Below are 25484 nucleotides of genomic sequence, written 5' to 3' on the forward strand. Positions count from 1 at the left end.
GTGTTCAGGGAAAGTGTCCTAGGTTTGTCCTCCGGAGGTTGGATCAGTTTTTCCAAAATGATCACTATACTTCATTGTTTCCAAGACTGAATTTTAGTCTGCAGTATTAAATCTTTACCAGGTTGCCTAGTCTCACTGAACTCTTTTTAATTCCTTTCTTCCTGACTTTGAAATCAACTCAGTTTCGATCATGTTTTCACATAGCTTTCAACAGTCTTACTGAGAACATAATACAGTATCAGTTTCTTAAAACTAATTTCCACTCATGTACATCTTTCTCCTAAAGATTGAGTTTTTGGTTTGTTTTGTGACTTGTGACATCTATGAAATAGAAGATATAAAACTTTATCTGCTGTTATATGTTTCAGGTCTAAATCAGTAAATTCTCCTTTCTTATAATAGCTATGAGATTACTATTAAAATTATTTTCTTAATTTATAAAACAAAGAGATAGATAACTGATTAGCCCATCCAGCAGCTGGTGTAAAATAGTTTTTATTGTTGGCTGTTTTTTAATTGTAAGTTTTGTTTTTGTAATGTAATGCTGTTTGTAATGTTTAAGTTTTCTGGTCTAAGGAAGGATATCTTGGTTTCACTGCCTGGTATGCCCATGAGGTAGATAATTGTTTCTGGATATTTTAAGAAATCCTTTTCTTCTTTGATTAGCAGGTATGGTAAATAACTATATTCTCCAAAGGGCACCTTCCTATACTTCTTTCAACTCAGAATGGGATTGATTGTAAAAGGAGAGGCACAAATAAGGCAGATTTGGAAGAACAGATGATGCCATTCATTCTTTTTGAGGGGAAGAGTGAGTCAGTTTAACAGATAGATGAATGGAAGTTTTTTATGGTCCCTCCTTATCTCTGTTGTCTACTACCTTCTGCTTCATGACGTCACTCATGCTTTAGTAAATAAAAATACTTCTTTGAGCCTTGTGATTAAAGATTCTTAGTTTTCAATGCTGTTAAAATTTTGAAACGTTTTGGAATATTTAATGTGTATTCCAGTGGTTAGAGAGCAAAGTAGTGGTCATTATCGGCCATTATAATTTGAAAATCCCCACTTAATATCTACAGCATTCTTATGGAGAACATGATTACAGATTCTAAGGACTAACTGACAAAGACTCTGGTATGTAAAAAAATGTTAAGTTTAGACCACCTATCAGTATTTGAATTTTTGTCTTTTTTTGTACTTTCAACTAAATTTTAAACTCCAATAATATCTTTATGTTTATATTTACTGTTCAAAATAGCAATTAGAATGTTAGCATGTACTATAGGTGACAAAATATATATTCATAGGCAATATCAGATCTTTTGTTTCATTTAATCAACTGTACACTGATTAGTTAACATTTGTGGGAAAATGAGTATGTTTGATTCAGTGTAAATTAATGGTGAGGTAATACAACCTAATAACTTATTTTTGTGCAGGTAATTTTTTATTTGAATTCACTATATTGAAGGCAAAACCTCCCAGAAATTAGAATGTGATTTTTATATATATTTAGTGATTTTTCTATACTAACAAACTACCTTTGATTATATTTTTCTCAAAAGAAAATGTTGCAATTCTCTTACCAATGTTGTTACAGCACACATCCTAAAACAAAACTCCCATTACTTTAATAATTAACTTAAATGTATGCAACAGAAATTATTTAATTATTGAAAATTCATAATTGCCCACTGATACAAAGTAGATAGAAGCACTTATTGCAAACTTATTTTGTTTTCTGAAGTGTTTTGATAGACTAGATACATGAATAATATATTAACAATAATTTCAGAGTTTTTAAAAATAGATTTTTCATGCGTTAGAAGTAAATTATATTTTTTAAATGTATACTTTATCTGCTTAACAAAAGAATTTGAAAGGACCTTTAAAAATACACAAGAAAAGTACCAAAATGGAAAGAAAAAATTTTGTTATTGAATTTGTAAAGAGGTAATATATAATAATGACAGGGGTTAACAGTTTCTGTCATTTATTAAACGTTAAACTTTGTTGGGGCGCCTGGGTGGCTCAGTGGGTTAAGCCGCTGCCTTTGGCTCAGGTCATGATCTCAGGGTCCTGGGATCGAGTCCCACATCGGGCTCTTTGCTCAGCGGGGAGCCTGCTTCCTCCTCTCTCTCTCTGCCTGCCTCTCTGTCTACTTGTGATCTCTCTCTGTCAAATAAATAAATAAAATCTTTAAAAAAAAAAAAAAACGTTAAACTTTGCTAAAGCATAATAAAAACATAAAATCTAAGTTGAATCTAATATAGAAATAGTAAGATTCAGAACATATGAATGCCCTGGGCATGGAGCCTGCTTTAGATTCTATCTCTCCCTCTCACTTTGTCCCTCCCATCCAGCCATTTCTCCCTCTCTGGAAAAAAAAAAAAAAATTCTTATATTATCATAGTGTTAAATGGACTTAAGTCCCATCCATCCATTCATTCATGTACTTCATTCAGTTTATTAAAAATATATGTACTGAGCAATTACTATGTACCAGACACATATATTAACTGATATGTTATAGCAGGAAAATGGAATACAGACAAATATCTTTGACATCACAAAGTTTATAATTTAGTAAGGAAAAGAGAAAATTGGGGTGCCTGGGTGGCTCAGTGGGTTAAGCCTCTGCTTTCAGCTCAGGTCATGATATCAGGGTCCTGGGATCGATCCTCGTATCAGGCTCTCTGCTCAGCAGGAAGCCAGCTTCCCTCTCCTTCTCTCTGCCTGCCTCTCTACCTACTTGTGATCTCTCTGTCTCTGTAAATAAAGTAAATAAAATCTTTAAATCTTTAAAGAAGAGAGAGAGAAAATTAACAAATAAAAAGTATGATACATGTTGTATGTTGGTAATTGTTGGTCAGTTTAAGGACCGTAGGCTGGGGTGGGAGGAGTGTGAGTTTTCAAATTAAGATACCAGAGAATTTTATTCTCACCTAGATGAAGTAACAAAATACTTTCTTACCTCCAAATAATTTTGCCTGTAGACAAGCATTCACTATATAGAAGGCAAAGCCTCCCAGAAATTAGAATGTAATTTATATATGTATTAGTTATATAACCATTAGTTCACCCTTACATTATTTCACGTGCCTTAGCAAATGGTTGATGAAGACCCCAGAGTTCTACTTTACGGAATACAATATACATACTTTCCATAGAAAAGTTTTAAGTACATGTGTATTTAGTGATTCACCTTGGTCATAGGAAAATTTCAGTATTGTTTCTGTGGAGGTAAAAAAAAAAATTCTGATTTTTGTGCAATACCATTTCTCAGTGGCCTGTAGGGTTTGAGTCAGCTACTAAATATACATTGAAATAACTAAACAAATTGTTGCATTGGCTTCATTAGTATTCACAATATGACCTTTGGAAAATATCTACCAAACACAATTTTGGTTTTGGCAGATTTACTATTATTCTGTCATTTCTGAAAGTAATTGGAAAATAGGATCAGTTATTTCTAGAAACAATTTCTGGTTCCTGACATTAAGACCATTTAATCTATATTCAGAATGTCTGTCATCCTCTTTGTTATTACAGGATACACATCTAATTAATTTGAAGTCTGCATCAGAAAATTTAAATATAACCCAAGGTAAAAGGAGACTAAATTTTGGCCTTATTTTCTTCTTTATGATAATGAAGCCTTATGAGAATACCCATATGAATTCTTATACTTATATTCAAATGCAAGTTTCTGTAATCATGAATACATTATATGGATCAAATTATGACTTTTAAAAAGTTAAAAATGACTTATAGAAATATAAAATAAACATTTTATTCAACTCATTAACTAATGAAGAAAACCACTAAGATAGTAAAACTGGCTCCAAGAGCATTTCATGAGAAGGAGTTTATATCGTCTAATAAGAAAACCATCTAAAATTTATCAAAGTAAGGCTACTAAGTCATTATTGTCCTATGGGACAGTCAAACCATAACCATTAGGATTATCTTTTCTATCAGAGAGAAACTTACATTTTAGCAAGTAACTTTATAGGGTCTAGGCTCTAATCAAATAGTAAATAGTAAACTCAAACACAGAAACATTCCCCTAGAAAACTGTATAATTCTAGGTTGAATTTATTAAACAGTGTTAGAATCATATTGAAAAGACATGCTGCCCACCTTTACTGCTTTTTTTCAAGTATTAATAATTTTCTTAACAATCTCCCTGTCTTATTTTGGCCAGTATAACAAATAAAAGACTGGATAGCTTAAACATTTATTTCTCACAGTTTTGAAGGTTGAAAAGACCAACATCAAGGTATCAGCATGATTAGGTTCTCATGAGGATCCTTTTCTAGTTTGCAATTGGCCATCTTCTTGCTGTGTCTTCATGTGGCAGGAAGAGAGAGATTATCTCCCTCATGTTTCTTCTTGTAAAGGTTCTAATTCCATTAATGAAAGCTCCACCTTCACCTTTTGCATTACAAAAGTCTCATCTCCAAACCCACTGGAATTAGGGTTTCAACATATGAATTTTGGGAGTACACATTCAGTCCAAAGCATTCCCTGTTTTGGCCATAAATAGTCTCCAAATATTGATCAGAAAAAAAAGTTGGTCTCATTATAGTTTAGACTGTTTATTTTCACAAATGCAATGAGATGTTAAATAACCCCATAAGATTTCTTGATCATGTAGTATTTAACAGATACTGAATTAAAACTATTACCTTTTGTTTGTAAATTTTTTTTAAGAATCCAAGATTGAACCATTTAAAGGTTTCTGTAAAATCTAGGCTAGGAAGTCAAGACCAAGAAAATCTCCCCTAGATTTTACTGTTGAATCTGTAGAGTAAGTAAATTCCTCTTTCCTCAAAGTCTCCGAAATATTCTCTGATTCTTGGCCTGCCAGGAAGTGACTGTATCACTTGTAAGTTGAAGCTGTATAAGCTAGGTACCAGGCCAGTTTCCTATGAAGGTTTTGTAGGCATGAGTGCCTTGTTCTTTAATGGTGAGCTTGCTATACCTGATTAAAAGTGATTCATTCCCAAATATAATACCTGTTGGTTTTTGGTTACACGATCAACTTTTCCAATCTGAGGTAAAATGGAGACAGATTCTTATGATGATAACTATTACCACAAAAATAAGAAAACTAAAAATATTTGTTTCTGAATTGTGAGACTTCACTGAGAATAAGATTTCATTATTAAAATGCTTCATTTCAAGGGTTGGGAACAAGATGGCAGAGCAATAGGAGACCTATTTCAACTAGATAGTTATCAAACTGTTCTGTACACCTACAAACTCAACAGAAGATCAAAGAAAAGAATAGTAGCAATTTTATGAACAGAAAGCTACTACTTCCTGGAAGGTAAGACATGTGGAGAAGTGAATCAGAGGTGATATCTGGGAAGATAAACCACATGGGAAGGGATCCTCTATCAGATGGCTACCAGCAAGTGATAGAGCAACAGAGCACAAAGTCAGAACACTTAGAAATCTACTCTACTGCAGGATGTCACTCCAGTGGCTAAGCGGGGTTTGAGGCTGGGGGAGTAGAACCCTTGCTGGGACAGTGTGGCCTCAGGACCCTCACGGTCATAGAAAGACTGGGGGTGCCTGAGTGTGCCACAGCTCCAAGTACCAGAGTGGGGAAGCTGGCTGCAAAGACAGAGATGAGGAGTGGAATCTCAGCTCAGGTCTGCCTTAAAACATGATCTGCAGCATAGCTGGGCCACTAGTCTTCGAGCAGGAACCTAACAAGCAGCAGATCTGGGAGACTTCCCTTCTTTCCCTAGGAGGAGCAGCATGGGAGTGCAATGCAGGAATCTGCTGGGTTTGGAGACTCCAAACAGGGTCTTGTGCCAGAGATAAAAATGCTTGGTCATAGGCCAGATGAGCACAGAGTGCTGCCGGGACCAGGAAGACAAAAGTGATTGACTGCTTTTCTCTGAGGGCTCACTGAGTGGGGTCCTGAGTTCTTGGCTCCTCTGGGGCCAGAGATTGGTAGGCTGCCATTTTCATTCTTGTCCTTCAAAGCTGTACTGAAAATGTTCAGGGAACAAAAGCTACTCAGAGCAAACCCAAGCAGATTACTTAGCCTGTCCCCTGGCAAGGGTGGTATAATTCTGCCTCAGGCAAAGGCATTTGAGAATCACTGCAACAGACCCTTCCCCCAGCAGATCAACAAGAACATCCAGCCAAGAGCATGTTTACCACTCAATGAGAACTGCAACACTCTAGCAATAGAAGAATGCAGCACATAGAATTCTTGGCTTTTTCTCCCATGATTCTTTATTCTTTCAAAGTTAATTTTTAAAAAAATTTTAGAAGACTCATTTTATACCCAAATACACCTCCAGATTGAAAGTATGGGGCTGAAAAACTATTCACCATGCTAATAGACATCAAAAGAATGTGGCAATCCTTATATCAGACAAATTAGATTTTAAGCCAAAGACTATAATAAGAGATGAGGAAGGACACTATATCATACTTAAAGGGTCTGTCCGACAAGAAAATCTAACAATTTAAAATATCTATGCCCCTAACATGGGAGCAGCCAATTATATAAACCAGTTAATACCCTTTTATAAAAAGGGTATTGTATCAACAATACACAATAATAGTAGGGGACTTTATTACCCCCCCAACACAGAAATGGACAGATCATCTAAGCAAAAGATCAACAAGGACTTTAAATGACTTTAAATGACACACTGGACCAGATGGACATCACAGAGACCAGATGAACATCACAGATATATTCAGAACATTCCATCCCAAAGCAACAGAATACACATTCTTCTCTAGTGCACATGGAACATCCTCCAGAATAGATCACATCCTGCGTCACAAATCAGGTCTCAACTGGTACCAAAAGATTGGGATCATTCCCTGCATATTCTCAGACCATAATGCTTTGAAACTAGAACTCAACCACAAGAGGAAGTTAGAAAGACCTCAAATACATGGAGGCTAAAGATTATCCTACTAAAGTTTAAAATAGAGCTACCCTATGACCTAGCAATCACACTACTGGGTATTTACCCTAAGGATACAATGTAGTGATCCAACGGGGTACCTGCACCCCAATGTTTATAACAGCAATGTCCACAATAGCCAAACTGGAAAGAGCCTAGAAGTCCTTCAACAGATGAATGGATAAAGAAGATGGAGTGTGTGTATGAATGTGTATATATTTGTGTACACACACACACACACACACACACACACATATACACACAATGGAATATTATGTAGCCATCAAAAAATGAAATCTTGCCATTTGCAATGACATGGAACTAGAGGGTATTATGCTAAGCAAAATAAGTCAATCTGAGAAAGACAATTATATGTTCTCACTGATATGAGGAATTTTTGAAACAAGATAGAGGATCATAGGTGAAGGGAGGGAGAAATGAAACAAGAGGAAACCAGAGAGTGAGAAAAACCATAAGAGACTCTTAATCTCAGGAAACAAACTGGGCAAAAACCAAAATTGCTTCATTTCTTTTTATAAAAGGGTAAAAAAATTGAGGGTAAGAGATCTTATATGTTAATAAAAAATGCTTCATCTCTTTTTATAAAAGGGTAAAAAAATTCTAAGTTGAGGATAAGAGATCTAGAAGGAAAAAAAAGTGATTCCTTGTATATTCATCAGTAAATAGAGAATTAAAACAACATCAACAATATTCCAGACAAATAACCACTAATCAGATTTTCTCATCAGTTTATTCAGTCCTGTGTAATTAATTCTTGTTCTCTTGGACCTTGGATCAGTAGTCTTCCTCCATGAAGTCAGCTTCTTGTGAAATAGTCTTAAGCCTAATTCAGTCCTCTAGCAAAGCTAACCTCTTGGAAAGACTTCTAAGTGATATAAGCTTGATAATCTTTAGTTAAGAGTCTTTTCTTTCCTTTATCAATAGTTAAGGTATTTGGTAGAGTCCTTGGGTCACAGAGACTAACCTTCTTTATAGAATACAAGAGTTCTAACCTGTGTGTCTTAAAGTAAAAATCAGAGGAAAGTAAAGTTCACCTACAGATGAGAATAAATGGCTGTTGTTAATTTATTACAGTAATCAAGAGTATCAAAATGGAAGTGAGCTATTAGAGTGTACAACCCAATACTACTTCATGAGATCCCAATCCATTGTCATTTGAAGATAGTAACTAAATATTATAAATAATGAGCACATTGACAAATACCCAGGGCCTTGCTGTGAAATGTAAAATCTCTTAAGTTTTATATATAAATCATTTTATGTGGAAAAGTAACTTAGGTAAGGATGAGCTTCTTTATTTTTTGATTATTCTTTTTATTCATCTTATAATAGTATTAATAAACATGGAACAGACCAAATAGCCTTAATTTTAATAGTATTTTTTTCTTGTTGTTAATAAGCAGAAAGAAGAGATCTTTGTGATTTTTTTTAGGGCCTACTGGGAAATCTCAAAGATATTTTTTGGTGTATAGATATCTTAATTTTTTTAAATTAAAAGTCTGATTTGGGAAGATAAAATCAAAACAGTTATCAAAGGAGATTTAGATACTTGATTATGATGGGATGATGGGTACCTGATTTACAATATTTGCTTATTTATTTGATCTAAATGGCAATATAATGTCTTAAAGTAAACCAGAAAAAGGTGACAATGGTTGTAAGATGTACCAAGCACTGAATTTTTTTGAGTAAGATACTTAATTCTGCTCTCTTAGCAGATTACAGAGACAACTTTTTTACTCCTCCTTGTTAAGGCTTAAAATTTTAAGATCAATTGTCATTTTAACAAAAAGAAAACCCACTAAAAGATTCACAGCTCCTTTTTTTATAAATTATCTTGTGAATAAGCTCATCAACATTGAGCAAAATTTGTCAAAATGTTAATACATTTCAACTCTTCTTTTCAGTCCCATTATTTGTAGTTATACAAACCAAGACTAAATTTCCTTACTGTAAAGATTCCACAGCTTCCTCTATGGATCCAGGATTTATCTTTTGAAACAGACACCTTATTTTACAAACTTCTTTTTTCTTTTCTTCTTTTTTTTTTTTTGATAAAATACATTCCAAAAAAAAAAATAAATAAATACATTCCATTACCTTGCAGACACGCCTGTGCTTTTCTGCTATTATTACTGTAATAGAGTCTCAGTTACCCACAGTAACTTTTAACCAAATTAACTTCTTTTTCACAAAGTAAACATCTATCATACAAAATAATTAACAGATGAACAAAACTCATGAATCCATATAAAAATCTTAGAAAATCATGTATAGTCATCCATACTACTTTATACGTAATCACTACTGTGTGAGAATTTTTTCAGAATTAGGGCACCTGGGTGGCTCAGTGAGATAAACCTCTGCCTTTAGCTCAGGTCATGACCTCAGGGTCCTGGGATCAAGTGCCACATCAGGCTTTCTGCTCAGCAGGGAGCCTGCTTCCTCCTCTCTCTCTCTCTCTCTCTGCCTGCTTTTCTGCCTACTTGTGACCTCTCTCTGTCAAATAAATAAATAAAATCTTAAAAAGAGAATTTTTTAAGAATTATCAATATAGTTTTAAATTTTTCACAATTATAATTAGTATGTAGAAATAAATTTGCTACCTGAACAATAATCCAATATGAAAAGTTTGTGAATTTCAGGATTATTAGTCTCTTCATGAAAAAACAAACAATATAATAAAAAAAAATACATTGCATTATATTTAACACATAAAAATTTGAGAAAAGTCATAAAATTGTTTTGAAACCAGTCTAATTTGTACGAAGATTCATTTTGAAAACGTGAACATAAACATGTTCACAGTTTCTATAAGAAAAATGTTTTTCTCTTAAGAGACTAGCATAAGATTCAGCTTCTTTATTTCCTGTAAACATTTAGAAATGTTAGGTATAGAAACACATTCATAAATCTCTATAAACATTAAAATAAAGCTCCGTTAATTTTAGAGACTCTGTGACCTAATTCATTAATTCCATCAGGAGATAGAAAAATATTTCAGATTACAAGAGGCTCTTCTCAGTTAGACACCCCACAGTAAGAGAGCTTATAGCTCCATTTCTCTACTTCAACCAGAAGTCAAAAATAAATGTAGACACATAAAAATGTACCTTTTCAGGTATCAAAAGACTGTTTTTGGAGCTATGCTAAGTTGCAACAGGGTGACATTTTTGATGGTGTGACTAAGAATGCAATTGTCAAACTTTCTTTTATAACTTTCATAGCAGATGAAAAAGAGATACCCACCACTGGGTCCTGCAGGACAGGGAACTGAGAAGCCAAAACCTTGGTTGCATTCTAAGAAGAATAAGATATAATATCCTTTGGGAAACCCCTTTATATTGGACTGAAAGAAAGCAAAATATACAACCCTAAAATGTGTCTCTTTAGCATATTAATTATTTTAAGCTAGTTATTTTTAAGAAACAGTAGACACAGGTGAAGCTCTGAAAACTGAGTAGACCTTAATCTTTTGTAAGAAATAGTTACATTTATAAGGGAAATCTCCACTTGTAAAGGTCACTCTTTGTCTGTATCAGGAAGAGAAGGTTGACTCTGAACCTCTAGAAACTGATTGATACGGAAGGCAGTGACTTAAATCTGCATAACAACCTTATTACTGTTTACTGTCCTTTTTCTGGTAGCCTCTCACAACTGACTCCTCACCTACGACATCTTTTGTCTTTAGCTGGAGATGAGATTTAAGATGTTGGCTTGGTTGGGGGTGCCTGGGTGGCTCAGTTTGTTAAAGATCTACCTTCAGCTTAAGCCATGATTCCAGGGTCCTGGGACCAAGCCCCACATTGGGCTCCCTGCTCAACAGGGAAACAGCTTCTCCCTCTGCCCCTCCCCCTGCTTGTGTTCTCATTCTCTCTCTCTCTCTCTCTCTCTCTCTCTCAAACAAATAAAGTCTTTTAAGAAAATGATGGTGGCTTGGGCCATTTGGAGGAAAAACTCAGTTTTTCTGGGTCTTCACTATGTATACGTGAGGTATACATGTTATTTAACTTCTGTTTGTTTTTCTCCTGTTGTTTTATTTTTTTTTTATATAGGAGGGTTTCAGCCAAGAATCTAGAAGGGTAGAGTTAAAATTGTTCTTCCTTCCCCACAGGATGTTGAAATTTCACTCAAAGGCAGTACCTATAATCTTTCCCAGTGGTTTCCACTTTCATTCATTAGTGCTTCCCTGATTGCTTCGAAATGTTACTTCTACCTTCCTTCTGGTATGCTAGTTCTTAAAAACAGAAGTCATAGTAAGTGTATCTGAGTTGGAGAATCACAGTGGACCTCTCTACAGGAAAATACTGCAGAGTGGAAAGAGAAGATAGTGCTCACACATACTTATTTAAATTCAATAATGAGGATTCTGAAAAGGAAATAACTCTTGATCACTCCCAGAGTGATTCAGAATCAAGACTTTAATACCATGCGCAGCCTTTATTGTGATATTAAAAAACAGGTGCTACTAGATTTTTTTCTCAAGAATTACTGACTTCAAGAATGGCAGAGGGGCACCTGGGTGTCTCAATCAGTTAAGCCTTGGACTCTTGGTTTCAGCTCAGGTTGTGATCTCACAGTTGTGAGTTTGAGCCCCACTCCAGGCTCCATGCTCATGGAGCCTACTGTAGATTCCCTCTATCCCTCTCCTCCTCCCCAACACTGCTTGCGTACATGCTGTCTTTCAAAAAAAAAAAAAAAAAAAAGGAGGAACATGCAGTTTATTAAGTTTACCTTCAGATTTATTGTATGAGTCTTCTATAAAGCTATTGTTTAAAGGTAAGAAACTAAGGAATCTTTTGTTTAGGTTTCATACCTTGTTTGTCTTAGGAAATTACTTAGCTTCTTACCAGTTTCATAATATTTATTGTTAATAAATCACTTATAAATTTAAAGACTATGAGGCAATATTTCATGTGTACTCTGATCGAAATATTCATGGTTGGTCTGAAAATAGAATTGAACTTCAGGTTGACTACTATTAACTCTGCACAGAGCAATTGTTATATAAGCGAACCATTTTTTTTTTTCTTAAGCGAAATATAGACAAGATATGTGCATATTCTACAGGTAGCATCCATAAGTTGACTGAATGGTATTTATCTCTCTTTTCAGTAGTAAATAACTAAATGTACCAGGACAATAATGAAATAGATAGTAAAGCATATCGAACAGAGCCACTGAAATGCTGTTTTCAGTAATACATAATATTTTATGTATTACTTTGGTTGATTCCTTCTGATTTAGATTATGTAGTTTTTTTTTAAAGATTTTTACTTTTTTGTTTGACAGAGTGAGAAAGCATCAGCAGGGGGAGGAGCAGAGGAAGAGTGAAAAGTAGGGATCTCAATGCAGGGCTCCATCTTAGGACCCTGGCATCATGAACTGAGCCAAGATCAGATGCTTAACTGACTAAGCCACCCAGGCCCCCCTAGCTTATGTGGTTTTATTACTATATTTTAACCATTATATCTGGCAATGTGTCAGAAACGTCATAGATTACATTATTTTAAGCTCACCTTGGCGGGGGCACATGAGTCACATGGAATATGTTTTGGCTAAGAAAATAAAATGTTGAATAAATGCTTTTGTTTTTCTTAAAAAAATTAAATAATGATATTTATGTTCCTACTTTTGGGGCAATTTAGCCAAAGAAAATTAGGAATTAAATGTAAATGGAATAAGCTAATAAAGAGCAACTTTTATGGCTATATAAGGTAGCCAAGAAAAAAATCAAACAAAATTTATGTGAAACGTGTATAAGGATTATGAAAATTTACTGTAAGATCTAAACAAATAGAGGTAGTGGATAGGCGGATTCGGTGTCAAATACTCAATTGTCCGAAATGCCATTCAAACAAATATCTCAGTTGCCTTTCATGGATCCTGAGTTCTTGAGCTTATGGTAACTGAAAATAATCTGTATTGGAAATGGCAAAAGATATAGACAAGCCATTCTTAAAAGAGAAAACAAAAGCTGGAAGAGGTACATACTTTGCTAGAAAATGAGATAATACCAATCAGTAGTCATTGTAAAGTGCTATACTAACATAGAAGCCAACAAGTGGAGATGGATGCAACCATTTAATAATGTTGGATTTTATAAATTTGGGGGGGTGGTGTCATAGATACTTATTTTATTATATGTTTTATAATAAAGTATACATTACATATATTCTTTTTTATGGCATATTGTCTATCTGTGGTGCACATTACTTCAAATCTTAGCTGGGCAGAAATTCCAGAGCAGCCTAGCAGGATGGATATGGCTTAGGGTCTTTCTTTCTTTCTTTTTTTTAAAGATTTTATTTATTTATTTGATGAACAGAGATCACAAGCAGGCAGAGAGGCAGGCAGAGAGAGAGAGGAGGAATCAGGCTCCCTGCTGAGCAGAGAGCCCAATGCAGGGCTCAATCCCAGGACCCTGAGATCATGACCTGAGCCAAAGGCAGAGGCTTAACACACTGAGCCACCCAGGCGCCCCTGGCTTAGGGTCTTTCATGATGTTCAGATGGTAGCCAGGGCTGCCAACATCTTAAGAATTGACTAAAGCTAAAGAATCTGCTTCTCTGGTGCCTCATTCACATGCCTATGCTGGCTTTTGGAAGGAGGACTAAGTTCTTCCCTACTTTGCCTATCCATTGGCGGCTTCAGTATTTTACCATGTGTCAGATAGCTTCTCACAGAAGAAGTGATCCAAGAAAAAGTAAGGTGGAAACTGTAACGCCTATTATGACCTAGCTTTGAAAGTCACACACCATCAGACACCTATTCAGTATGGGAGGAAACCACACAAGGGTATAAATATCTGAAATGTGGAGTATTGGGAGCCATCTTGGGTGTTGGTTATCACAATATATTTCATATATTACATTTTAAAAATAAAGAAAGAAAAATAACTTTTCTGAGTAACATATGAAAGACCAACTAATCTCCCCAACTATGCTTTGAACACCCTGATAGAATGCAACTTGTATAATTATTTATAAAGCCATAAGCTCACCTACAAGAAAAAATTTCACAGGGCTTATGTGTAATATTTAATACTCACTGACTGACTTTTATAAGATAAATTTACCTAAAGTATTGGGTACCTTGATAAAATAGGAAAAGCCTGATGTCTTTACATGGCCATATGCCAGCATAATATGACAGACCATTTTCATTTCCAGTATTTTGTTTGAGGTATGAACATATTTTTTTCTCCATAAAAATCAATGATTTTTGAAGAGTATTTTGGTCATTCCATATACAATATACATCCATACATTATAGTCCATATGAGAAAATGATAGTATGACATTAAGTAAATTATCTTTATATTTAGACTCTAACAAATTTAACTTGAAAGAAATATTGCAATTAAAAATGTTTACTTATTGTGTATCAAGAGGATATGTTTAACTTCTTTCTATATTTCAAAAACAGTAAAATTGTTATTTTTCTTTTGAAATATGGATGTAAGTATTGAGTTAGCAAAGTTAATGGAACTTTGCATACCCATATATATCCTGTTAATCAGATAAGCTATAGTAAAACTATGAAATTCATTATTGTACTTGGAGCCAAAGTGTTTTTGTTTTCTCCTATGTTGTAACAGATGAAATTTCTATGTTGTTATAGGAGAGTTTTCATCTTTTACTTAGAAAATTACAACACTAGTACATAAGTCAAGTCTTTTTTTTTTTTAAGATTTTATTTATTTGTCAGAGAGAGAGAGAGGGAGAGAGAGCAAGCACAGGCAGACAGAATGGCAGGCAGAGGCAGAGGGAGAAGCAGGCTCCCTGCTGAGCAACGAGCCCGATGTGGGACTCGATCCCAGGACGCTGGGATCATGACCTGAACCGAAGGCAGTCGCTCAACCAACTGAGCCACCCAGGCGTCCCCATAAGTCAAGTCTTAACACACACTTAACATCTTCTTATTGAAAGCATTGTCATAAAGTCAAATAGACAGTCAATTAACTTACTGAATTAAAATTTGGTATGAGGTTCACCCTTGTTGTGTAGTAGCAGTAGAAGCTTCCCTCTTCTGTTCTCAGAACCATCAGCTCTCTCTTATGCTGAGTTGCTACAAAGCCCCTGATGGCAAGCTCATAAGAGCTTGAAACTACAACCAACCCTCTGACTCTCATCAGGGAATGAAATTAGTTGAACCAGATCACCCAGGAAAGCTCTGCATTGGTGGCCTGAAACAGAAACAAATAAGGAAGCCCTTGAAGTCATATTTGGCAAATATGGACAAATAATAGAAGTTCTATTGATGAAAGATCATGAAACTAACAAATCAAGAGCATTTGCTTTTGTCATGTTTGAAAGCCCAGCTGAAGCTAAAGGATACAGCCAAAGATGTGAACAGAAAGTCCTTAGATGGAAAAGCCATTAAGGTAGAACAAGCCACTGAGCCATCATTTGGAAGTGGTAGATATGGACCACCTTCACCTCTAAGAAGCAGAAGCCCTCCAAAAGGTCTTAGAGGTGGAAGAAGATGAAGTGGAGGAACCAAGGGGACCTCCCTCATGCAAAAGGCCTATGGATCATGGTGGCTATTCTGTGATTTTTAATATAAATTCTTCCAAGGGACCACTTCCAATAAAAAGGGGACCACTACCCCAAAGTGGCTGTCCTCCTCCTAAAAGATATGCCCCTTCAGGACAAGTTCATATCAACAATGGAATGGAAGGTAAAGCTCCTGTACAACATGGAAGAGATAGTTAGGGAGGCAAAACTTGAAAGAAACCCCTGCCCTCTCATAGGGATGTTTATTTGTCCCCAAAAGATGATGGGTATTCTACTAAAGATAGTTATTCAATGAGAGATTTCCCAAGTTCTTGTGATACCAGAGATTAAGTACTACCACCAAGAAGATTATACTTACTGTGATTATGGTCATTCCAGTTCACATGATGATTACCCATCAAGAGGCTGTAGTATTAGAGATGACTATGGTCCTGATCTTAACTATTTAGATCATACAAGTGGAAGTTCCTATGGAGATTGATATGAGAGTTATGGTAACTCACTTAGTGCTCTAACTACATGAGGACCCCTGCCATCTTGTAGGGGAAACAGTCACTGTGATGATTACAGCAGCTCATATGATGGGTATGGTGGAAGTCAAGACAGTTACTCAGGCAGTGGAAGTGATCTCTACTCATGTGGTCATGATCTGGCTGGCAGACAAGAAAGAGGCCTTCCCCCTTCTGTGGAAAAGAAGGTATCCTCCTCCATGTGATTCCTACACCACTTCAGTTCACAGAGCACCCAGAGGTGGAAGCTATGGAGGAAGCTGATCTGACAGAGGTGAGGCAGAAGCAGATATAAAAACAAACAAAACTTTGGACCAAAATCCCCATCAAGGAAACAAACCAAAAAATCAAACATTTTCTGTCAGACCCAAGGACTACTAAAAGGAAAAATTGTGTTACCTTTTAAAAATATCCTGTTAAGTTCCCCCAACATAATTTTTATGTTCTTGCGAGGGGAAGAGTAAAACCTGTTTAACCCTACTTGACTTTATGACTTTGCTTTCAACAACCAAATGTTAAATGTGTTAAGACTTGACTTGTGTACTAGTGTTTTAATTTTCCAAATAAAAGTGTCCCAAAGGCCACTTTCTATATCTGGTTTTTCCCAGTAAATGATGCAAACAATTTTGAGACCTTCCACAAACATCTAGCTATCTAAAATGGAGAGGGAAATCCTTCTGCCTATACCCACAAACTAGCTATTAGAGGGTGGTAGGAGTAGGATTTCAGAGGGTCTTCAAACTGATATCTCAGTGTTCTTAGTATAAAAAACCTGAGAGTAGATGCTTACGTAAGGAGAGTGCTATTTGGCCCAGTAAATTCAATAAAGCAAATGGATCATGATGGCCGTATTTTGCCTTTCTGACATTTCCTAGGAATCTACAGGAACCTTCCCTTTCCCTTCCCTCAATAAAACCATTTAAATGTGTGTTAAGCAACTCTAGAATACTAAATAAAAAGTTCGGTCAAAACCAAAATATTAAAAATTTGGTATTATTTCAATCTTCTTAAATTTATTAAGACTTGTTTGTGACTTACCATATCATCTATTCTTGAGAATATTCATGTGCACTTGAGATGTGTAATCTGTGCTGTTGTATGGAATGTTCTATATTATATCTGTTAGTTTTATTTAGTTAAAAGTATACTTCAAGTCCAAAGTCTCCTTATTGATTTTCTGTCTGGATGATCTATCCATTGCTGAAAGTAGGGTATTGAAATCCCCTACTAGTATTACATGTTGTCTATTTCTTTCTTCATATCTGCTAATATTTGCTTAATATATTTTGGTGCTCCTGTGTTGGGAGCATTTAAATTTATAATTGTTTTATCCTCTTGGTGAATTGACCTCTTTATCATTATATAATGACCTTTGTTTCTTGTTATTCTTTTTAGCTTAAAGTCTATTTTGACTGATGTAAGTATAATTTACCCTGCTCTCTTTGGTTTCTCTTTTCTTGTAATATCTTTTTCCATCTCTTTTCTTTAAACCTATGTGTGTCCTTAAAGTTGAAGTGAGTTTCTGGTAGACAATTTTATTATAATGTGTCTTGAAGAGGATCTCCTCAGATTTCTTTGTTGACTATGAGCTTCATGAACTTAGATATCCAAATATCTCCCCACATTTTGCAAGTTCTTAGCTGTTATTAATTTAAAAAATCTTTCTGCCTTCTTTCTTCTCTTATCCTTCTGGAACTCTAATAATTTGCAAATTGGTACTTTTGATGATATCACACAGATCTTTTTTCTTTGTTCTCCTCTGAATGGATAATTTCAAAATTCCTTGTAACTTGCAGATTCTTTCTTCTGCTTTATTTGTCCTGATCTTCATGGTCTGTGTTGCATTTTTCATTTATTTCATTGTATTCTTCAGCTCCAGAATCTCTGTGTGGTTCTTTTATATGGTTTTTATCTCTTTGCTTCTCGTTTTGTGTATTGTTTTCCTGGTTTCCTGCATTGTCTGTCTGTGTTTTCTTGTAGCTCATTGAGTTTTCTCAAAACAGCTATTTTTGATACCAAATGTGTGTTTTCAGCTCCCCCTTCCCAGCTTCCTAGTTTCCTGTGGGCGGGTACAAAGAACCCTTTAAGTGTTTCTGGAGTTTGGAGAGAGGAATGTAGACATAAAGCCTGTCCTGTATGAATTCCAGGCTAGAGAGAGCAAGTTCAATGGACTCCTGGGCTCACCTCCAGTCAGCACTAGCCAAGCCCGGGGCCTGGGGACCTGGGGGCTGGTGATTGGGGGGATGGTGCTACATTCTTGTCCACTGTTTGTTTTACCTCCCCCAGAATGGATCTTTTTTCCTAAGAGTCTTAGAGAATGGAGAATTGTTCCTGCAAATATGTATTTTTAAAGGTAAAAAAACAAAGCTATTTTGGATTCCTTGTCAAGTAAATTACAGTTCTTCACGTCTTTGGGTTCAATTACTAGAATTTATTGTGATCTTAGGTGGTGTCAAAATCCCTTGATTTTTCATGAAGTTTGTGTTACTCTTTCCATTTGAAGTAGCCATCACTTCCTCAAGTCTTTACTATCTGCTTTTGGGAGAGAGATAACTTCTGTCAGCCCTTCTAGAGATTCTGAGGCTATCTCAAACTTTTTTTTTTCTTTTTTAAGATTTTATTTATTTATTTGACAGAGAGAGATCACAAGTAGGCAGAGAGGCAGAGAGAGAGAAGCAGGCTCCCTGCTGAGCAGAGATCCTGATGCTGGGCTCAATTCCAGAACCCTGGAATCGTGATCTGAGCCCAACGCAGAGGATTTAACCCACTGAGCCACCCAGGCACCGATATCTCAAACTTTCTATGGACACACCTGTCCCATGCTTTTTGCTCCCTCTCATGGCAGAATTCTTAAGCTTGTATGCTTTCTCAGTATCCTGCTAGGCACCAGGACAAGTGCTGACAACCTCTCTAGTTTTCTCAAAGGTGGAGCTAAAGCTCACAACTATGTTCTCTCTCTGGCCTGCAGATTTGGGCCAGCTTTCAGTTTTTCCATCTGCCAAAGCTTGTTCTCAGCACCACCATCAGGAACTTGCACAGAGAGCCAGTCACAGGGTGGAGTGGTGTGTGCATGAGGTACACTGCACACTGGGCTTCCCTGTGGGCCAGCTGGGATGGGGGAGATCCATAAGTGAGGCATTCCTACCTGTCCATGGATGGGCTCCTTGATGAAATCTGTGAAGCACTTAGGAGGATCTGTGTATCTTGAATGCTTTCTGAGAGTCCTCTTTGCAGCTCTCACAGCTTCTTTTCATCCTTTAGTCATGTGGCTCACAATTTAGTACTTTGGATGGGGTGAGAGAGAAATGAATTCCTTTGGCAGTTCCCGTACCAGGGGGAAAGTCAGGTGCTCATGTACACACTCTCCTTTTCCTCTGCAAGAGAAATGATGGGCTAGGAGACCTTTCTTGGCCATAGCTGTGTTGCCTTGGGGTAGGGATGATGCAAAGTCAAGCCATTTCTCTTACCCGTTCTGTTATGTCCAAATATATATGTTTTTGTTCCAGAAATGTGCTGGGACTTCTCTTCTGGAGACCTGAATTTCTGCAAATGTTCTCTTGTCCATAGGCAACTGTCTAAGACTGTTTCCCAGGGGTGCCTACACTCTGACTGAGAGGGGCTGAAGGTTCCACAGCTGTGACTGAGATCTGTCTGCCTATTACCCAACACAGCTAGGCAAGCCTCCTCCCAGGTTCCTTGGTATATGGTCTAGAATTCCACAGCTCCCTCAAAGGCACTTTGAATGGATGCTGAAGTTTTATTTTGGTGGGAGGGGATGTCCTTATTATACTGACACTTTCTCTTGTTTTCTCTGGAGACCTGCAAAACTGTCATTGCCCTGGTTTAACATAACCTGCTTTTTAGAACCCTGCTTGGCACATGGGAGACACTCAAATGTTGCAAAAGATGAATCTAAATTTCTGAAAGTAGCAGAAGTTTTCAATTTACAAAACCAAATGCCAATGTGCACATATATATTTTGCAATATATGAATGTGTAAGTTAATCTAAGTGTAGAAGTAAACCAAAATTGACATAGAGTTGAAGAGATGTTTGTTTCTTCTTCTCTATTTTGTCCTTTTTTTCCTGAAATAATGTAAATTTCAAATATCTTTTCAATTTCCAAAATCATTGTTCTTTATAAATTAAGTATTTGGGCCTTTTTCCCTTTGCTTGGTAGATATTTCTTCAAATAATGAAAACGTTACTTCTTTTTATAGCCACTGCTTCAAATAAAATAAATTTCTTAGAACCATTATGTTTGAGTAAATGAAACTATAATCCTTTCATATATCTTATATAAATAAAAGATTTTAAAATGATTTATACTGAAAATTTGAGAATGTGAATTGTATATTTTTAATCTGTGTATACCCCATGGCTCTTGACATAGTGCTGCTTATATAGAATATGCATAGTAAATTTCATAGAGAGAAAAAAATAGAAGAGAGGCAGAACACATTAAAATGATGGAAGAAAAAGGGACACCTGGGTGGCTCAGTTGATTAAGCCATTGCCTTCGGCTCAGGTCATGATCCCAGGGTCCTGGGCTATAGAGAGGCTAGCTGCATTGTCCTTAGTCAGAAGGGGCTGAAAGCATGAGAACTCCCAGGAGCTCTCAGAAAAGGTGTCTAAATATCAAGGTGATGTCATTCAATAGCACAGCAGGAAGTGCCTGGGTCAAAGAGTTCCGATGGATAGCAGCAACTTGGATCTTTTAACAAGGCTTCCCTTACCTATGACTGGCATATGTTGGGTGTGGTTTTGTGAAATATGCAAACCAAGCATGCTCTAAAAAGTTGAAAATCTGCTTGCTTGAATTGTAATATGTAAAAGAAATTTTTAAAAATTAAAAAAAAAAAGAAAAATATATATATATTAGACTGGTGAATAGAACAGAGCCATCCACTTAATTTTGGAAGTATTTTGGTCTCTTAGAAGAAACTACCTCCCAAAATTTTAAAGAAAGAAAAACATACACACACACACATATAAGAGTAAACATGATGAAGGGATGGAATATGACTATAAAGATGAAAATTTAAAAAAAATTCTAAAAAAGGAGTTGATAAGTTGGTTGGGAAAAGGAAGAAAAAGAAAAAGAAAGTGGAGAGAATTTGCTCAGGCTGGAGACTAGAACAAAGCCCTGTGCTAGATTTAGGGTATATTTTGATATATTTTGATGAAGAAATTGTATCCCAAATTTTTTAGAAGAAAAAACCCTATGTGTATACAAAAAAATAAAGTTAGATACAGTGAAGGATAAAATATGACTATAATAATGAATGTTCAAAAAGATTTTTTTAATGAAAGGTATTGTTAAGATAAACTAGTTAAAAAACATTAAAAAAGGAAAGAATAAAAGTTTAAAAAAATTAGAATAAGGGGCGCCTGGGTGGCTCAATGGGTTAAAGCCTCTGCCTTCAGCTCAGGTCATGATCCCAGGGCCCTGGGATCGAGCCCCGCATCGGTCTCTCTGCTCAGCGGGGAGCCTGCTTCCCTTCCTCTCTCTCTGCCTCTCTCCCTACTTGTGATCTCTGTCTGTCAAATAAATAAATAAAATCTTAAAAAAAAAACTTGTTAGTTTAAAAAAATTAGAATAAGAAAAAAAAATAAAAATAAAAATAATTAACTTTGCAAGACTAATGAATCATGGGGAAAAAGCTATGAATTACATGCTTTGCTTTCTCCCCTGGAATCCTGCTGTACTTCTTGATAAGTGAGCTTGATGTTGGCTGGATTTCTTGCTGATCTTCTGGGGGAGGGGCCTGTTGCCGTGATTCTCAAGTGTTTTTGCCTGAGGCGGAATTGCACCGCACTTGCCAGGGGCCGGGCTACGTAATCTGCTTGGGTTTGCTTTCGGGAGCTTTTGTTCCCTGAAAACTTTCTGTAGAGTTCCAGAGGATGGGAATGAAAATGGTGGTCTCCCAATCTCTGGCCCAGAGGAGCCTAGAACTTGGGAGCACCACTCCTCAATGTGCACTCAGAGAAAAGCACTCAATCACTCCCATCTCCCTGGCCTCCAGCTGCGCTCCGAGATCACCCAGCCTGTGACCAAGCGTCTCTGTCTCTGGCATGCAGCCCCGCCCGGAGTCTCCAAACCCAGCAGATCCCTACTGCTCTTCCGGGGGGGGGGGGTGTCTCCCCTGGTCTGCCACTTGTGGGGTCCCTGCTCACAGGGACTGACTGGATGAGCAGGGACTGACTATGGCATGGATCACAGTTTAAGGTAACCCCAAGTTGAGAGCTCACTCCTTGGCTCCGTCTCTGTAGCCAGCTTCCCTGCTCTAATGCCTGTGAGCTCTGCGACACTCAGACACCCCTGATCCTTCTATGGCCCCCCAGGACCTGAGATCATGCTGTCCCTGTGTGGGCTTCATCCCAACTTAGCCTCTGGAGTGATGTGCCCCAGTGCAGCAGATTTTTAAAAGTTCTGATTTTGTGCTCCATTGCTCTGCTACTTGCGGGGAGCTGGCCCCTCCCCACGGGGTCTATCTTCCCGTCGCTTTGGATTCACTTCTCTGCCAGTCCTAGCTTTCAGAAAGTGGTCAATTTTCTGTTTCTAGAATTGCTGCTCTTCTTCTCTTTGATCTCCTGTTGGATTTGTAGGTGTTCAGAATGGTTTGATAAACTATCTAGCTGATCTCCTGCTACCTGATGTCGTCTCAGCCAGTTACTCCTCTGCCAACTTGACTCCTTCCCCTGGATTGTAATATGTAAATGTATTAAATTAATGTGTTGTATTCCTCAAACATAGATGGTGTTACATGTCAATTATATCCTAATGAAAAAAATAATAACTGGAATGTGGAAATATTTGAGGTGGGCTTCAGGGCCCTTTAAACTAATGGATATAAACCTGCAGTGAAGAAATAAACAACATACAGAAGCCATTTTGGCTCATTTATATAACATGGGTGTTCTCCATTACATTAGAAAAGCCATGCCACGGGAGGTGCTAGCTACAAATGATCAGTTGGTATCCCATATCTGAAAGGCGTTTTTCATCTAGTAAAGTTATATTAAACTGACTTGAGTTTTTTCAAGTTCATCATGTTTTATAAACTAGTTCATTTACTCCATGAAGTGAGAAAAATTGCAATACACCCACAATGGTCAAATGATGAAACAGTATTTTTATTTCTTAATCTTTTTATTTTTTAAAAATATTTATTTATTTGACAGAGATCTCAAGTAGGCATAGAGGCAGGGAGAGAGAGAAGAGGGGAAGCAGGGTCCCTGCTGAGCAGAGAGCCTGATGTGGGACTCGATCCCAGGACCCTGGGATCATGATCCGAGCCAAAGGTGGAGACTTTAACCCACTGAGCCACCCAGGTGCCCCGAAGCAGTAATTTTTAAATAAAAATTTCACTTGTGGGTTTTTTTTGTTTGTTTTTTGTTTTTGTTTTTGCTTTTGTTTTTGTTTTTAACAGAGTGGGAGAAAGGAAGGAAAGAAGGAATACTATCCTTAGGAACTAAGAAATATTCCTACTATCAAGATTTGCTTACAAATAGAACCAAGAGATACACTTTTGAAGGATGGAACTAAAAACTTGGCTACATTAGAAATAGGTATCACAAAAGACTTAATTCAGTCAGAATAAGGAAGTACTAAGCCAATTTATTTAAATTAGAAGCACAGATGTGTGTGGGTGGAGGATAAAGTCAAAAGATCTCAAGAGGGAGAAAAATGTTCCATCAAATATTTACTCTAAGCTGGCATGATATAGAACTTGTATTATACTAATAGGAACACAGTTTAATGGACTCATTTCTCAGTGGGTTGTATATACAGGCCAATTGGAACACTAACAGGAGTGGCTAGTGAAAAACCTTACAAAGTAGTATAACAAAAATCAATAAATGAGAAATACTATAAATAAATATGTCAAAATGTCTCTTCTTTCTATAGAATTCAGTGACTGTACTAAGGCCTTAAATTAGAATTCAAAAATAAGCCAGTTTATGAAAGTGCAGGCGATGTGGGTTTTTAATAACTGTTCTTCAGTGCACTCAGATGTGCCCTTAGTGGGCAATAAATAGTTAATTCTACTTTCAAAAATGAGTCTGTCATTATCAGAGTATAATTTTAAGTGCACAGAAACAATCTAGGTCAATAAATATAGTAGGTTTGAAGAGTTCTAACTTATTCAAAATAACTGTGTGAGGGGAAATTACTACCAAGACCTTTCAAGCTGGATTTTTAAAAGTGGATATTTTTGTAGTATTCAGATGAGGATTACTTTATATTGGAGATAATATCTGGGAGAATTTCTGAGGAAGATGAAGTGATAAGATATATATCCACTGATTTTGTGTGGTTGCCTGCAGTCAAATATGAGTGAGCTCACTTCTAAAGTGATTGGATTTCTTGTAGGTAATATGTCTTCAAGCAGCATTTCCAGTGCTCACTCTCCTGCTCATAGACTAAACATAGCACCAACCATTTGGTTTCATTGAGATCCAATTTTGTTTTAATTGAAATATATTATATAAAAAGTTAATAATCCATTGAAGTTGCAATTTACAAAATGGTACTCTTGTGACTTGAAGGGCTTACATAGCTTCCTTAAATATCTAATATACCACAAGGGAGTAGTCATGCCCCTGATGAAACAAATTGAAGATGTGGGTAAAATTCTATATATTGTTTGCTTGTATAGTCTAATCAGTTTCATAAAAGTTTCTTTAATAAAGAAATGAATCAAAATCTAAGACTTTTTTAAGAGATATTTTTACTGATTTTTAAAATGGGAAGGAAATAGACATTAAATTTCTCTCTGTATATGTAAATATACATACATATTATATATTATAATAAGAAAAATATTTTATCTTTGTTCCTGTTTCCTGGCACAGAGCTCCTAAAACCACTGGAATTTTTTATGATAAAGGTGATAGGAATATCTTTTGTTCTAATGAGGCAAGTCATGATGGGCCAATAAATAGTTATAGGTTGGGGACTGATTCCAGAATGCATCAAGCCTTGATAAGAACCTTGGAAATTTCACCCTTATGCACAGCCTCAGGAGAGTGGAGACGCACTGGACATTGAGTTAATTGCCACTGGCCAAAATTATGCCTATGCCTTGAATCCTCCTTAACAACCCCTAAATGAAGGAGTTTGGGAAGTTTTTGGATTGGAGAACACATCCATGTGCTGGGAGAATGGCATATCCCAACTTCACAAGACAGAAGCTCCTGCACTCAGGATACTTCCAGGCCTTGCCCTATGTACCTCTTATCTGGCTGTTCATTTGTATCTTTCATAACAAAAATAATAGTAAGTACAACTTTTGAGTTATGTGATTCATTCAAGCAAATTATCAAACTTGAAGTAGGTGATGAGAATCTCAAACTTAGTAGCCAAGTCTGACAGAAATGAGGATAACCTCAGGACCTGATACTTGTGACTGGCATCTGAAGTGGAGGTAGTCTTGTGGGACTGAGCTCTCATACCTGTGAAATCTGATACTAACATCAGATAGT

The 25484-nt window shown here is 36.5% G+C and overlaps 2 pseudogenes; both read left to right on the forward strand.

Annotated features, from left to right (window-relative positions):
- Positions 1-15108: 15108 nt before the first annotated feature.
- Positions 15109-25099, forward strand: LOC131820909 (uncharacterized; annotated as a pseudogene).
- Positions 25100-25163: 64 nt separating this feature from the next.
- The window catches only part of LOC131820910 (small ribosomal subunit protein uS5-like), an 85498-nt pseudogene continuing 85177 nt past the window's right edge, over positions 25164-25484 (forward strand).

Source organism: Mustela lutreola, chromosome X, assembly GCF_030435805.1.
Source record: "Mustela lutreola isolate mMusLut2 chromosome X, mMusLut2.pri, whole genome shotgun sequence".
Lineage (NCBI taxonomy): Eukaryota > Metazoa > Chordata > Mammalia > Carnivora > Mustelidae > Mustela > Mustela lutreola.